General features: G+C 39.1%; 1 long non-coding RNA gene across 5 annotated transcripts in view; it reads left to right on the forward strand.

Moving 5' to 3' along the window:
- Window positions 1-14,316, forward strand: part of LOC103352047 (uncharacterized) — a 71,240-nt gene that overhangs the window by 20,246 nt on the left and 36,678 nt on the right. For 3 of the 5 annotated variants that reach the window (XR_011385474.1, XR_011385475.1, XR_011385477.1), the window contains exon 7: window positions 7,971-8,158. The exons of the other annotated variants lie outside the window; for them this stretch is intronic. This is a non-coding gene — a long non-coding RNA (uncharacterized lncRNA). The remainder of the gene's footprint in view (window positions 1-7,970; window positions 8,159-14,316) is intronic. 5 annotated transcript variants of the gene reach the window in all.

A 14,316-nucleotide genomic window follows, 5' to 3' on the forward strand; every position in this document is an offset into this window, starting at 1 on the left:
GTACTCTATAAAGGTTGGAACAGATGTAAAATATTATTTATCCCATTGGGAAGCATGGAGTTGGGTGGCAGCTACCTGCAGGGGACCCTGGGCACCTGAGTTGGGTTCAACAGTGAGGTTACTCTGGCCCATGCCTCCAGAGCAAGTATTTTTTTTAAGATTTTATTTGAGAGTTAGAGTCAGACAGTGAGAGGGAGAGACAGAGAGGAAGGTCTTCCTTCTGTTGGTTCACTCTCCAAATGGCCGCAATGGCTGGAACTATGCTGATCTGAAGCCAGAAGCCAGGTGCTTCTTGCTGGTATCCCACGTGGGTGTAGGGGCCCAGGGACTTGGGCCATCCTCCACTGCCTTCCCAGGCCACAGCAGAGAGCTGGACTGGAAGAGGGGCAGCTGGGACTAGAACTGGCTCCCATATGGGATTCTGGCACTGCAGGCGGAGGATTAACCTATTGCACCATGACGCTGGCCCCTGTAGAGCAAGTATTCCAGAGATCTTAGAGTCAGAAAATTGGTGCTTTGGAAATTCTAAGAACCCAACAAGAGCAGCTCACTACTGTCAAATGAACTAGGCTGAGGCACTTGAATAAAGATTGCAGAAATGTGGACAGGTTAGGGGGTTGAGAAGAGGGAAGTAATAGGAGGCAGTGCAGCCTAGAAAGACCTTCTGAGTCCCTAGGGCATGGTCACAAGTTCCTTGTCTGGGGCACCAGGTTTGGGGAGGTCAAGACTATCAGTCACCTCAAACTGCCTGGAGAGATGGGGGGAGGAGAGAAAGAGAGGGAGAGAGATGGGGGGAAGAAGGAGGGAGGGAAGGAGGGGGAGCAAGAGAGATGATAGGTATTTGTTATTAGATCATTTTGATTAGAAGTGTGTGAGAAAGTACATGTTGATGAGAGAATGAGAAGAGACAGTTTCAGCAAACTCCAACACTTGAAATTACAGCTTAAGGATGAAAGCTGCGACCCTGTCAGCTTTTCATAGCAAGGAGATTGTTTTTCCCCATTGTTCTGCTTTAACTGTGTAATAGTGTGAAAATCCCCATTCAACCAGAATAGTGATGTATTTTGCTTGTCCAACTTGACATTAACTAATGTGAGTTGGATGTAAATTCTTGCAGAAAAAGACTTCTGAATCAGTGATACATTTGTAAGATATTTAGATACTTGCACAAAAGAACCAACATAACTTTTAGCACAGGGCTTGCACACAACTCCATTAATTTGGCAGTATCTACACACAATATCCTATTTACTGTTTTTTTTTAAATTGACACACATATACACATTATACAGATTTATGGGGTACTATGTGATATTTCAGTACATGTATATATTATATAATGTCCAGTCAAGATGAATATTTATCTCTCCAAATATTAAACATTTCCATTTGGTGAAAACATCTAAATCTTGTCTTCTAATTTGTTTGCTTTATAGAGAAATATGCAGCACACTAACATTATCTATAGTCACCCTACTGCACAATGGAACGGCAGAACTTCTTACTCTTATCTAACTATAACTTAGTACCCATTAATCAACCTTTCCCCATCCATCCCTACACACTTTCTCCCCACCAGCCTCTGGTCACCACCATTCTACTTTTAACATCTATGAGATCACTGTTTGTGTCACACTGCACATCTGAGTAAAATCATGCGACACTTCTCTTTCCAGCACACCATATTTGAAGATAACAAATTACTATAGGTGGTAGTTGGAGCTAAAGACACAGTGAAGTACTATTGACAGAGAGAGATAAGGATAGAGAAATCCTGCACCACAAGAAAGCTTGGGAACATTGTTCCTTTGATTTGCTTCTCTTGACCTTGGAGTTTATAAGATTTTGAGATGCTGCCACTGACTATTAAGACAGGGAAATATCCAAGATTGTTCCAGTTTTTGTTTCCTGTGTTTGGCAGAAATGAGGATAGTGATACAGCTTTTGAGGAATGGTTAAGATGATGCAGTGTATCTCTTGAAAGGAAGTGTGAATGGGGAGGTTTCCTGTGTCAGAATCAGGGTTTGAGGTCCCTGGGGTGTACTTCCACATTTTGACCTTTTTGCACTTACTTTTATACACTAGGTTCAGGCCGTGACAAGGTCTGCATTCATGGTAAACCAATAGCAAAGAGCCATCATTTAATCTGTGATTGGTTCCAGAGACTTCTAGCTACCCGGAAACTTGGCTTAGAGTAGGGTTGAGTGACAACTTAAATCAGGACTGGGTGCAAGCACAAAATTTGCCTATATGGGAGATGTTAGGAAGTGGGGATGATGATGGCAAGGGTTTCTTGAACTAGTTGGATGGGGGCTATCTTTGCAGGGGCCTTTGGGTGACTTAGGTCAAGCACTGCTCAGGTGGGCATCAGAGATTTCCCGAGATGCTCGAAGCACTGCCTGAAATCCCTGCTGTGTTCTCTGACTAGTTAAGAAAGGCCACATCTGTCAGTGAAGTAGATTGTAAGCTCGGAAGTGACCCAAGTTATGATATACAATCATTTCCAGCACATCTCTTTGGACTCCAATAGAAATTGAGGACAAGTATAGGAAAGATGATAATAGTCTTAGAGTTGCAGATAATTCTTAAGGGGCACTTAGTGTAATCCCTGTATATAAGCCTTAAAATTCCCAGTAAATGGTTATACCTACCATTGCTTGTACATCTCTAGGACTGCGGAACTCAGTGTTTCATGAGGTAGCCCCTTCAGTCTCTGGCCATTTTTACTAGATACTTTTTCCTCATCTTTGGACTAAAATTGGCCTCCCCGGGTACAGGTTCTGATCTGTCAGGCAAGTCATCTCCTGCTGACAGATGATCCTTTTCATTACTGGATACAACTCCTATGTCTCATTTAACTCTTTTCTCTGCCTAGCTCAGTCTCCCTGAGCCATTCCTCATTTGATGATTTTGAGGCCCCTGTTATCCATGTACACCTGTCTCATCAGTCCAGGTGATCAGGTTACCGAAGCCTTGCACAGTATTCATGGTGCAGTTTCACCATGCATTCCTTAAGCTAAACACCATGCTTCTGTTGACTGCATGACAGTTATAGCAATTTTGCATTGTTGACTCACCCAGATTTCCCAAACTGTCTAATACCAGCTGGAAGATGTTCTGACACTGCTTGACTAACAACCATGGGACAGCCAGTGTGTCTGACCAAAAGTCTTCTATTCACTGAAAATTAGGTGACAGTGGCACAGGAAGAAATCTAGTGGAGGGAAAAAGTTATCTGGTGTGTTGATCTTAGTTGAGGATTTTGTTTCCATTTTTCTTCCATATATCCTTAATTTATTCACTCATCATTTCAGGCTCAAGAAAATATATGAAAGTGAACCTTAAGTAGGGTTGCAATTGTATTCATCATGTACATCATTCATAATAAAGCAGCAGTGAACTTGGAACTTGCTGTCTTCGTGCCCCTATCCCACCACAGTGTCAGGAATGCACATCACGGTCTGAATAGATAACCTGATCTCTTAAAAAGATAGCAGTTTTATTGATTTTGTCCTATAGATTTTAACATTTTTAAAAAATTAACAAATAGTAATTGTATATCTGAGGAGTCTTAAAAAGTTATGGGGAAATGCACATTATGAAAAAGTGTATGGCTTGTAAATATTTTGCACCCAAACAGACTTATCTTTTAATTCCATTTTTACATGAACTTTCTGAAAGACCCACACATTATGGGTTATAATGTTTGTTTCTAGAATGATTGAATCAAGGTCATTAACAGATCCATTACCTTACATACTTATCATTTTTTTTCATGGTGAAAATGTTTAAAATATACTGTTTTAGCAATTTTGAAATATATAATATATTGTTAAAGTCACAATTCCATGTAATAAATCCCCAGAATTTATTCCTACCATTTAAGTAGAAATTAGTACTCTCTGATCACCATCTTCTCTTTCCCCATTCTACTAGATTTACCTATTAAGTTTGTCTACCACTTGGGCTGAAAAATGTGGTATATTACATGTCTAATTAATTAAATAACAATCCAAATTTTTCTGTATTTTCAAAATTTTCCACAAATAATGTGTAGTTTTCTTAGTAGAAAAAATAATAAATGCTATAGAAACCTTTATTAAGGTAAAGAGTAGTGAAGTGAAATTTGTATGTTTCAAAGATTGGTGTCTCTAAGCTGGAGAGTAAAGAATAACATTGGCATTATTGAACTGTGGCATGACTTCTCATGCAGAGCAGACAATCATTGTGAGTATGTGAAACTAGGTGTATTGGCTTAGATCTTTGTTCTCTTTGGGCTTAAAGTGGGACTTGATGGCTGTGTCTAACTACCCCCATTTAGAGATTTCTGTTTTTTGAAGAGGCAGAATTAGCCATAAACAGCAAAATTCCTCTGGCTGTGCCATTGATGCCCTAACCTGTTTGGCCATATCCCATTCCCACTCTGAACTTTCTCTCTTCTTTGTCTAATAGTCTCTTTGTAGGGAGCAGAGGATATGATGGGTGATAATGCCTTATGTAGTTAAAGGGCACTTCATGCCCCTTTACAAATAAAAAATTGGGATAGAAGAAAGTGAAGTATTAACTCCTAACCACCAGAAACCACCTTATTTTTCTTTAATGAAATGCTATTAGTGACATGAATTTCAAATTTAATATAAATATTTAAGAAACTCCGGTTCTTTTGAGAGAAAATGAAGCTGTAAGGCAACAAAGTTATGTGATTCAGTTTTATTATAATAGGAGTAGTTGAATACTTGACCTGAGAGCGGTACAGATATTTTCCTCTTTATATTCAACCCCTTTCTCCTCCCTCAACTTAATCAGTTAAGGGTCAGTTCTCAGACATAATTTCTATTCATTTTAGTCAGACAGTGCAACAGCTTGTTACTGAGTGCCAGGTAACTATTATCTGACCCATTGTTATATACTGCCAGTGCACATGTTGACCAGGAAGGCAGAAAAGTTAAATTCAGTATCTAGCAGACTCATTACCCATTTTCTCATCTGTAAATTGGGAAGAACAATAATATTTGCTCTGCCTATCTCATAGGGTTATCATAAATCCAATTTAGAAAATTGGATATGTGACAGTATTGTAAAGTATCAGTGTCAATTGTAATAATAAACAGTAACTTTTCAGATGTAGAAAACAATATCCCACATTTTCAATATGAGTGGCATTTATTGCTCCAATAAAATTATAGTTATTTTTTAAAGATTTATTTATTTATTTGAGAGGCAGAGTTACAGACAGACAGAGGGAGAGACAGAGAGGTCTACCATCTGCTGGTTTAACTCCACAAATAGCTGCAACAGCTGGAGCTGGGCCGATCAGAAGCCAGGAGCCAGGAGCCTCCTCTGGGCCTCCCATGTGGGTACAGGGGCCCAGTGACCTGGGACATCCTCCAATGTTTTTCCAGGCCACTAGAAGAGAGCTGGATTAGAAGAGGAACAGCCGGGTCATGAACTGGTGCCCAGATGAGATGTCGGAACCCCAAGCAGATGCTTAAACTACTATGCCACAGTGCCACCCCTATAATTAACTTTTTTAAAATTTCATTTGAAAGCCAGAGTCTCACACACACACAGACACACAGACACACACACACACACACACACGCACAGAAAGAGAGAGAGAGAGAGAGAGAGAGATCTTCCATCTGCTTTCTTCCATCTGCTGGTTCATTTCCCAAATGACCACAATGGCCAGGGCTGTGCCAGGCTGAAGCCAGGAACCCAGATCTTCTCCCGAGTCTCTGATGTGGGTGGCAGGGGCCCATGTAGTTGACCATCTTCCACTGCTTCCCCAGGTGCATTAACAGGGAGCCAGATTGGAAGTGGAACAGCTGAGTCTCAAACCAGCACCCATATGGGATGTCGGTATCACCGGTAGAGGCTTAAGCTACTATGGCATAATGCTAGCCCCTTCAGTAAAATTTTTAAAACCATATATTTCAGTGTTCACATATCTTGGATAAAGCTTGAAGACATCTTTTGATGTACTTTATAAAGAAAAGGCTAATTCATCTTCATTAATTTCAAACTATTTCTTAGAATTAGTCACTTTTCATGGGTGTAAAAACCATAGTTTCCCCGATTCTAAAATTGCTTTAAAATGGCTACTCTACAACATTTCAAATGTGAGGCAGTTGAATAGCTATTACATTTCATGTGGCCATAGTTAAAGTAGTATAAAAGTTTGTTGACATTGAGAATTTTCCAAAATCACTCTCTAATTATCTTGGGTAATTGAAGTGGCAGAGTTTTTTGTGATAAATGTCTTCCAACAACATTTTGTGAAAAATATTGTCTTCCAACTTGAAGATGAGCAAATAAGCCCAGTTGGTAGAATACCAAACAACAGGGGAAGAGGCATTGCAGCTTGCAAAGCAAAGTGTATTGATCCTGAAGCATACAGGTGTCAGTACATTGAGTTTGATATTGACTCCCCCAAGGGAGACTTGAGGAGTCAGAATAAAAGAGAAATTTGATACCAAAGAAGAGGGAGGCACATAATATCCAGTTTGTGCCCAGGGGAGAAGGAGGCTCAGAGTTTGCACAAAATATGTAAAGTAGAAGGGGAGGAGGAAGTATGTGGGTACCTATAAGAGTCCTTAAAAATGTGCATGGAAAATGGCTGGAAAAGATAATGTGTACTTCCCATGAGCTTTCTGATGACCTGACATTCTTTACAAAGTATTTTTAGTTTTACATTTTTTAAAAGATTTAATTTATTTATTTGAAAGAGTTACAGAGTGAGGTAGAGACAGAGAAAGAGAGGTCTTCCATCCACTCGTTCACTCCCCAGATGGCTGCAACGGCCAGAGCTGCGCCAATCGGAGATTCTTCCAGTTCTCCCACACGGGTGCAGGGGCCCAAGGACTTGGGCCATCTTCTACTGCTATCCCAGACCATAGCAGAGAGCTGGATCAGAAGAGGAACAGCTGGGACTAGAACCGGTGCCCATATGGGATGCCGGGACTTCAGGCCAGGGCGTTAACCTGCTGTGCCACAGCGCTAGCCCCTAGTTTTACAATTTTACAAACATTTCCTCAGTGTCCATCATCGGAGAAATAGGTAAAGAAAATGTGATTTTATATATATATATATATATATATATATATATATATATATATAATATATAGCCAGGAGCTTCTTCCAGGTCTGCCATGTGTGCCCAGGGGCCCAATGGCTAGGGCCATCTTCTACTGCAATCCCAGGCTATAGCAGAGAGCTGGATTGGAAGAGGAGCAGCTGAGACTTGAACTGATGCCCATATGGGATGTTGGCACTGCAGTCTGCGGCTTTACCCACTGTGCCGCAGTGCCAGCCCCAAGTACAGTGTTTTAGTTAGGAGAAATTTGTTCTGTGAATCTATTGCACAAGATGGTGACTACAGTTAACAATACATTGTATATTTGAAAATTTGAAAATGTCTAAGAGAGTAGATTTTAAGTGTTTTCACTACAAAAAATGTAAGTATGTGAGGTGATGGATATTTTAATAGGCACAATTTAGCCATTTCACAATGTATGTCAAAACATCATATTGTGTGCAATAAATATATACAATATTTTTATCAAAAGAAGTTTTAAAACATGACTTGATAGGAAAATATTTAATCTGGGAAATACTCACTGTGAGAGCCAAGTGAAATGCACACGATATAAAATGAGACCTGAAAGTCTGGTTTGCTGGTGGACAGAATACATTTTGAAAAGACTTCAGTGTGTGTGGCTTGATGAACAAATTGTTGAGATGGAATTTCAGAGGAAACAAGAAGATTAGCTTTGTATTTGATGAAGGGTATTAAGAGCTTCCTAAAGAGATTAAGCAAAATCTTATTATAATCCACTAATGCTTTTATTAATGTAGCAGGCATTTTTTGTTTTCAAGGTTTTCACTGAAACTTGTGTTCATAAATATTATTAAACTTCTTGGGATTAAGAACTTTTAAAGTGCCTTGTTTACAAAGTCCCATTATTCAGTTCTCTGCAGGAACTGAGAGAGCTCTCTACACATCTATCTCGCAGCCCTCATTATATGGGGGCCTAAGAAAGACCTGGGGGAACTGAAACAGCCTTGGGAGAGGAACTTGGCCAAAAGGAAGAGAGGTTTTGCAATTGATCCTTCCCATTGCTATATCATCCTCTTGTCCCCCTCCCTGGATCCCTTGGTGAGTATTAGGGACAGACATTGTAGTTATCTGCAAAAGAGGACTTTGACTAAGCATCTCTAGTGGGCTTGCCACAGTTCCTGATCTGGAAGTTTAGGCTCTGGTGCTGTGACTCCTCTCATGTCTTCAGGCTTTTCTAACACTGTCCTTTTGAATGCCAGTGCCTTTGTCTGTAGTGCTCCTCTCCCTCAGTTTCGCTGTTCAATACTTGTATCATCCTTTCAGGGCTCATTTCAAATGCACTCATATTATGCCTTCTATCATAAGGATAAAACAAGGTCTTGGCTATTTCTGCTATTCCCAGGTCTGCCTAGTCAGTAGCAACACCTCAAATTCATATAACCATAAAGTCATGACTAGGTATAAAGAGTAAAACCCCTAGATTCTCTTATGAGGACAGGCTTCTCTGTCCCTATTATCAACAATCCTTCTCTGTGCCTATTGGTCTAACTGCCAGGTAGGTCATTTCCTTGTTATCTTTAAATATGGAATGTGAAAACTGCCAAATTAATGGATTACTGTGCAAGCCCCACAATATTCTCTTGCTTCCTTTGTGCAAATACCTAATGTTTTATAAATAAATCTTTGAGAAGCCTGTTTTTTACTTATTTTGTGAAAAATCATGGCCAACTCCTGTCAGGTAATATATCAAGCCAGTCAAGCAAGAATACATTATTTTTCTGAGCAAGTGGGAATTTTCTTACCACTGTGCAATTAAAGCAGAATGAAGAAAAAGAATCCTTGTGTCAGAAACTGATAGGACTGTAGTCTTTTATCCTTAGCTCTGAATCCAGTTGTTGGAGTTTATCAAAATTGCCTGTATCTTCTCCTCTTATCTGTATGTCACTTTCTCACACATCTAATCACAATGATCTACCAATGAGTAATGCCAATGTAAAAGGATATGGTAGCTCCTATAATATTTCATAATGCATGCCTTTCAGCACTGATATTTGATCATTTATTTTAACTATTTATATGTTCTGTTCTACATGCATCTAAGCATTTTGAGGGTACAAATATTTATTTTTGAGTCCCTTGGAGAGCCTATCACAATGCCTAATGTCAGGGGTTCCTAGTTAATTGTTAAATGCATGAAGGCTAGAAACGGCATGTATGTATTGGTATGTATCCATGTGTTGGTTATTTGTGGTTTATGTGGTGTAACAGTGACAAGCCATAGACAAACCACCATTGAGTAAGGCAAAACTATCTCCAGGTTAGCACCAACAAACCACTGAGGCGAATAATTAGGGCAACAAAGAAGGACCCAAGCACACTGACCCACAACTTTCTCTAGTCCACAGAATTGCACATCAGGCAAACACGTGTTGATGATTACTAATCATCTTTTTATTTTTTAAAGACTTTTTTCGTTACCACACACTCCTGACTATCAGGCAGGTGGCTATTCATGTTTAAATGAACTTTACTGACTTTTGTTTCCTCAGAACACAAGATGAGAATCTAAAAAGCCTGTGTAACCAACCACTGGCCTGTAACACCCCAGATGCCCTTTTGTTTAACAGAAGTCTGTTAATGAGTGTCTGATTGCTCCTACCAGATGTGTGGATTGTTCCAGAAATCAATCACTTCATTCAACTAGGAACCTCCTGAGTTAATTTGGCTCTCTAACTACCTCATTCTTTGTGTGCTGAAATTGACAGTTTAGGAGGCATCATATAAACCATCCAAAGCCTGCTGCTTTTAAAACAAAGCCCAAAGTATTTATTAATTATTTTCCCAAAAAAATGAAAAGCTTCTGGTAAATTATACTGAATGATACAAATTGGAATTGTTGGGGATGATTTTCTTTATTATATAGAGCATTAGAAGAAGAGCAATTTGCTTTTTTCACCATTAGAGAAAATACTTCTGTGCTAATGAAGGGAAGGGAAAATTAGGACAGATGCCACTGTGTCAACTACTCGTCTCTTTCAGGATAATGAGAACAGCCTACTAATTATCAGTAAAATCTGGGAACCTGCCTTCTACCTAACCTTAGACCTAAAAATACCTTTTTAATTAGGAGATAAACCAAATATCTGCGGGCCTTTCTAGCTCTGAGTCTCTGTAATTCTATTAAACATGTTGGCCTTTATTGTTGTATATTGTGCCATTTGGGAGTTGTAGCTAATAGGGAGGTAAAAACCATACTCATTTGTGGGGTATTCCTTCAGGCATACGACATGGAGTGAGTGCCTTACCAGAGCTGCATTGTACAATATAGAGGATGTACCATACATGTGAAATATTTACCAGATTCTCAAGACATAGTATGAAAAAGATTACAAATGAATTCATTCTTTTTATATTGATTATACATTGAAATAATACTTTGGATATGTTTAGTTTACAAAATATATTCTAAAAATAAATTTACCTGTTACTTTTCATTTATATGTATCTAGAACATTTAAAATTACATCCATGGCTCATATGATATTTCTATTGGATAGTCCTGGTCTAGAGGATTATTCCTGAACATGTGAACAGAGTTCCAGTTCCTAAAAAACCTTCCGAGTTTGAAACCATCAAAACTAGTGACTCTTAGCCTTAGGTATATTAGATTCACATTGGTGGCCGGCGCTGCGGCTCAATAGGCTAATCCTCTGACTTTCGGCGCCAGCACACCGGGTTCTAGTCCTGGTCGGGGCGCCGGATTCTGTCTCGGTTGCCCCTCTTCCAGGCCAGCTCTCTGCGGGTGGCCCGGGAGTGCAGTGGAGGATGGCCCAAGTGCTTGGGCCCTGTACCCCATGGGAGACCAGGAGAAGCACCTGGCTCCTGCCTTTGGATCAGCGCGGTGCGCCGGCCACAGCATGCCGGCTGCGGCGGCCATTGGAGGGTGAACCAACGGCAAAGGAAGACCTCTCTCTCTCTCTCTCTCTCACTGTCCACTCTGCCTGTCAAAAAAAAAAAAAAAAAAAATTAAAAAAAAAGAATCACATTGAATCACATTGGTACATTAAAAGATTTTTTAAGTGATTTAAAAGCCAGAAAGGGAGAGAGAGCGAGCTTCCGTCTGGTGATTCAGTCTTCAAAAAGTTGCAATAGTCAGGTCTGGGAGCCAGGGACTACATCCTACATAGGAGGTGGTAGCTCAAGTACTTACTGCCGTCCCAGGCACATTAGCAGAATCTGGACTGATACAAGAGCATCTGGGACTCTAACAGATGCTGCAGTGTGGGCTGCTGGCATTGCAAGTGGTGGCTTAACCTGCTGCACCACAATGCTGCTCCTTCTAATTGGCAACTTTAAAAAATACTGATTCCTTTTTCCCCGATTTTTATTCTGTTATTACAACCTGTATTTCATGCTCTGAATATCTTCCATAAGGCCACGGATGGTATAAACACAAGGATATAGGACTCTGTTGTTTGAATGTCAGAAACAAATGTAACCCCAGGTAGGGTATCTGCTGGATCAAAGGGAAATACAACGATGATTGACCCTTAACCAATTCTTTAACAGCAAAAGGGATTTCTCCTTAGATCTTCAGTTTTTAAATCAGGCAAATAAACAGTAACTTAATTATATTTTATAGCAGCTGTTTTTTGTTGAGCTTCTGAAAAATCAGCCTACTGCATTCCATCCAGCCTCCAGGAAGTTACTTGGCCTTGCTTGATATGTTTTCAGAGAGGAAAGTAGGGCTCTAAAAGTGTGACCCTCTTCTGGGTTAAGAGAATTTCGTCCTCCAGATTTTTGTTGTTGTTGTGTTGTTTTTTTTTTTTTTTTTTTTTTTTTTTTTTTTTTTTTTTGGAGGGTTTTTTTTGAACACTTAAGGGAACTGAGGAAGGGAAAATACAAAATGTGGTTTGATTGGGATTAGAGTGATCTTTGAAATGGAGCAGGCAGCTATTGGCTTCATATTGATTCCTGGTAGCGTAAGTTATGTTTTCTAGCCTCACCCTCAAATTTTGGGAGTCACCATCTCTGAGGCCTGCTATTCACAAGAGCTCACTAGATCCTCAGTTTCCTGGACTTAGGTCCTATCATTGGCCTTGAATATGGAGAAAAGCTCTTCCTTTTCTCTCCTGATAGTTATCTGAGCTGTGGGTACTTTCTCAGCCTCTGTGGATGACAAAGTTGGGGTCCTGGTAATGAATTTGGAGCAGATATGCAAAATAACTAAAACTCAAGGCTTTAAATTTTGCTGAATTATATCTTAGTATGCTGGTAAATGGAACTTCCTGACTTTAGAAGTACTTGAAAAAGAGGAACTGAGTTACTGTGATGATGAATGGGCAAATTTGATGCCACCCACAGAATTGGTGATAACTTGTCAAGGCACTGAAGAGTTATTAAAAGTTTCAGTATATAATCCTATGTCTCCACAGTGCTCCGAGGCTTGACCAATCTCCGTATAAGTTATTTGATCCAATACTATGTCCCCGAGTTAAAAACTAAGTTAAAGGTGACTATGTTTTCTAAGTTTTTATGGGTGAGTCTGCTACTTACTAGCTGTGTGACTTGGGCAAATAATTCATCTGAGCTACACTTATTAAATTGGAATCATAATAGTATCTACCATACTTTCTTGTTGGGGGGATTTCATGCATTTTTCTATAATTTCCCTTGCCTTGCACGGTGACATGACCAGAACAGCAGCTGAGGGAAACATTTTTGGGGTGAATAGATGTAAGAATCTGTGAATATTAATATTGCTATGAAAATATATACTTACAGAGCCCTCTTTTTGGATCCATCTGAAACTGGTAATTAGTTGCTAAAACCTAGATTCTTTGTCAGATAGACTCAGTGATCTTCATTCCCCTGATATTTTGATAAATTAGATGCTAGACATCAATGAATAACTAAAGAAAGTGTATTCTACCTATTGTCTTTGAGTCATACTAGCCACAGTTACACATTTTATATTGCAGTGATAATTTTAGAGGATCATATTGTCCTCAAATATGAAAATTGTTAACTGCAGATAAATTATGGTTGAATATAAGTAAATTCTACTAAATAAGAAACCATTAAAATGGACAAGGATGTATGTTCGATTGATAATTAGAAATTATTGAAACATGTACACTTACGTGCTTGAAGAAAAAATATTTCTCTGAACTGTTTATATAACCTTCCTTCAAAAAATAGAATAAGTGAGTAACTAGTGGCCCAACTTCTTATTAAGAATAGCTGTAAGAGAATAGTAATACTCACTCCATAAAGAGACATTACATGGAGCCATGAGCTTAGATTTTTTTAAGTAAAGTGAAATTTGAAAATATATCCTCTTTAACTCAGGATAGATGTTTTGAAATTCCGTGGTCATAACTCAAATCACATTTGAATGAAACCTTAATGAGACTAAAATTGAAAGCCTCTTATATTTAAAGGTAGTTGTAGCTATAGTGAATAAAAGAGACATACTTTGATGTTAGGTCAAGTGTGGAGATATTCAGCCCTGGCATGATTCTGTGGAATTCCAGTGATAAAGGCAGGCTGCTCCCATGCCTCATTTTGTTATTTGTTAATCCCATGAATCATCTTCTTTTGGCATCTCTATCATAGGAGTTCTGTGGACTGGGGGAAAAGGGCAGAGAATCACAGGACCTGTCACATGTATGGGGACAAAATGAGAAAGAGAAAAACAGGTGCACCAAGAATAAGGGCGGCTGGATGTACAGCTGGCCCAGCAGGTGCTATGGTACACTGGATCACAGAGTCAGCTGGGGCTCTACTCTAGCCCATGTGCCTGGGTGAACATAAGGAAATATGCATTCACAATGTCATTATTTTCAATTTAGTTAACAGCTTTTCAAATCCACATGATGTTTTATTGCAATTAACTGTCATTACAAATCTTAAAAATATTTTTATGGTTAATTAGATGCCTAATTATTGCTCCTTCATTTTTATTTCATTCTAAAAGAATTTACTATTCCGTTTTGACAAGTGCTTTTAAAACTGATTGTGAATACTCTATTAATTAAATATTGTATACATTTTTCTCAGACATTCCCCCAATCTGAAAATGTCTGTAAATGTTTGTAATGATTTCCTATCTGCATGCTGGTCACACACTTACTCTCATGTTTAAGATTGTTTAGAAGTGACTGTCACCACTGCCAGGGAAAACTGTTTCTGACAATAGAATGACAGGGCCAATTAACCAGTGGCAGACAAAAGAAGAATTGAGCTCCATATTT

This window comes from Oryctolagus cuniculus, chromosome X (genome assembly GCF_964237555.1).
Source record: "Oryctolagus cuniculus chromosome X, mOryCun1.1, whole genome shotgun sequence".
NCBI lineage: Eukaryota > Metazoa > Chordata > Mammalia > Lagomorpha > Leporidae > Oryctolagus > Oryctolagus cuniculus.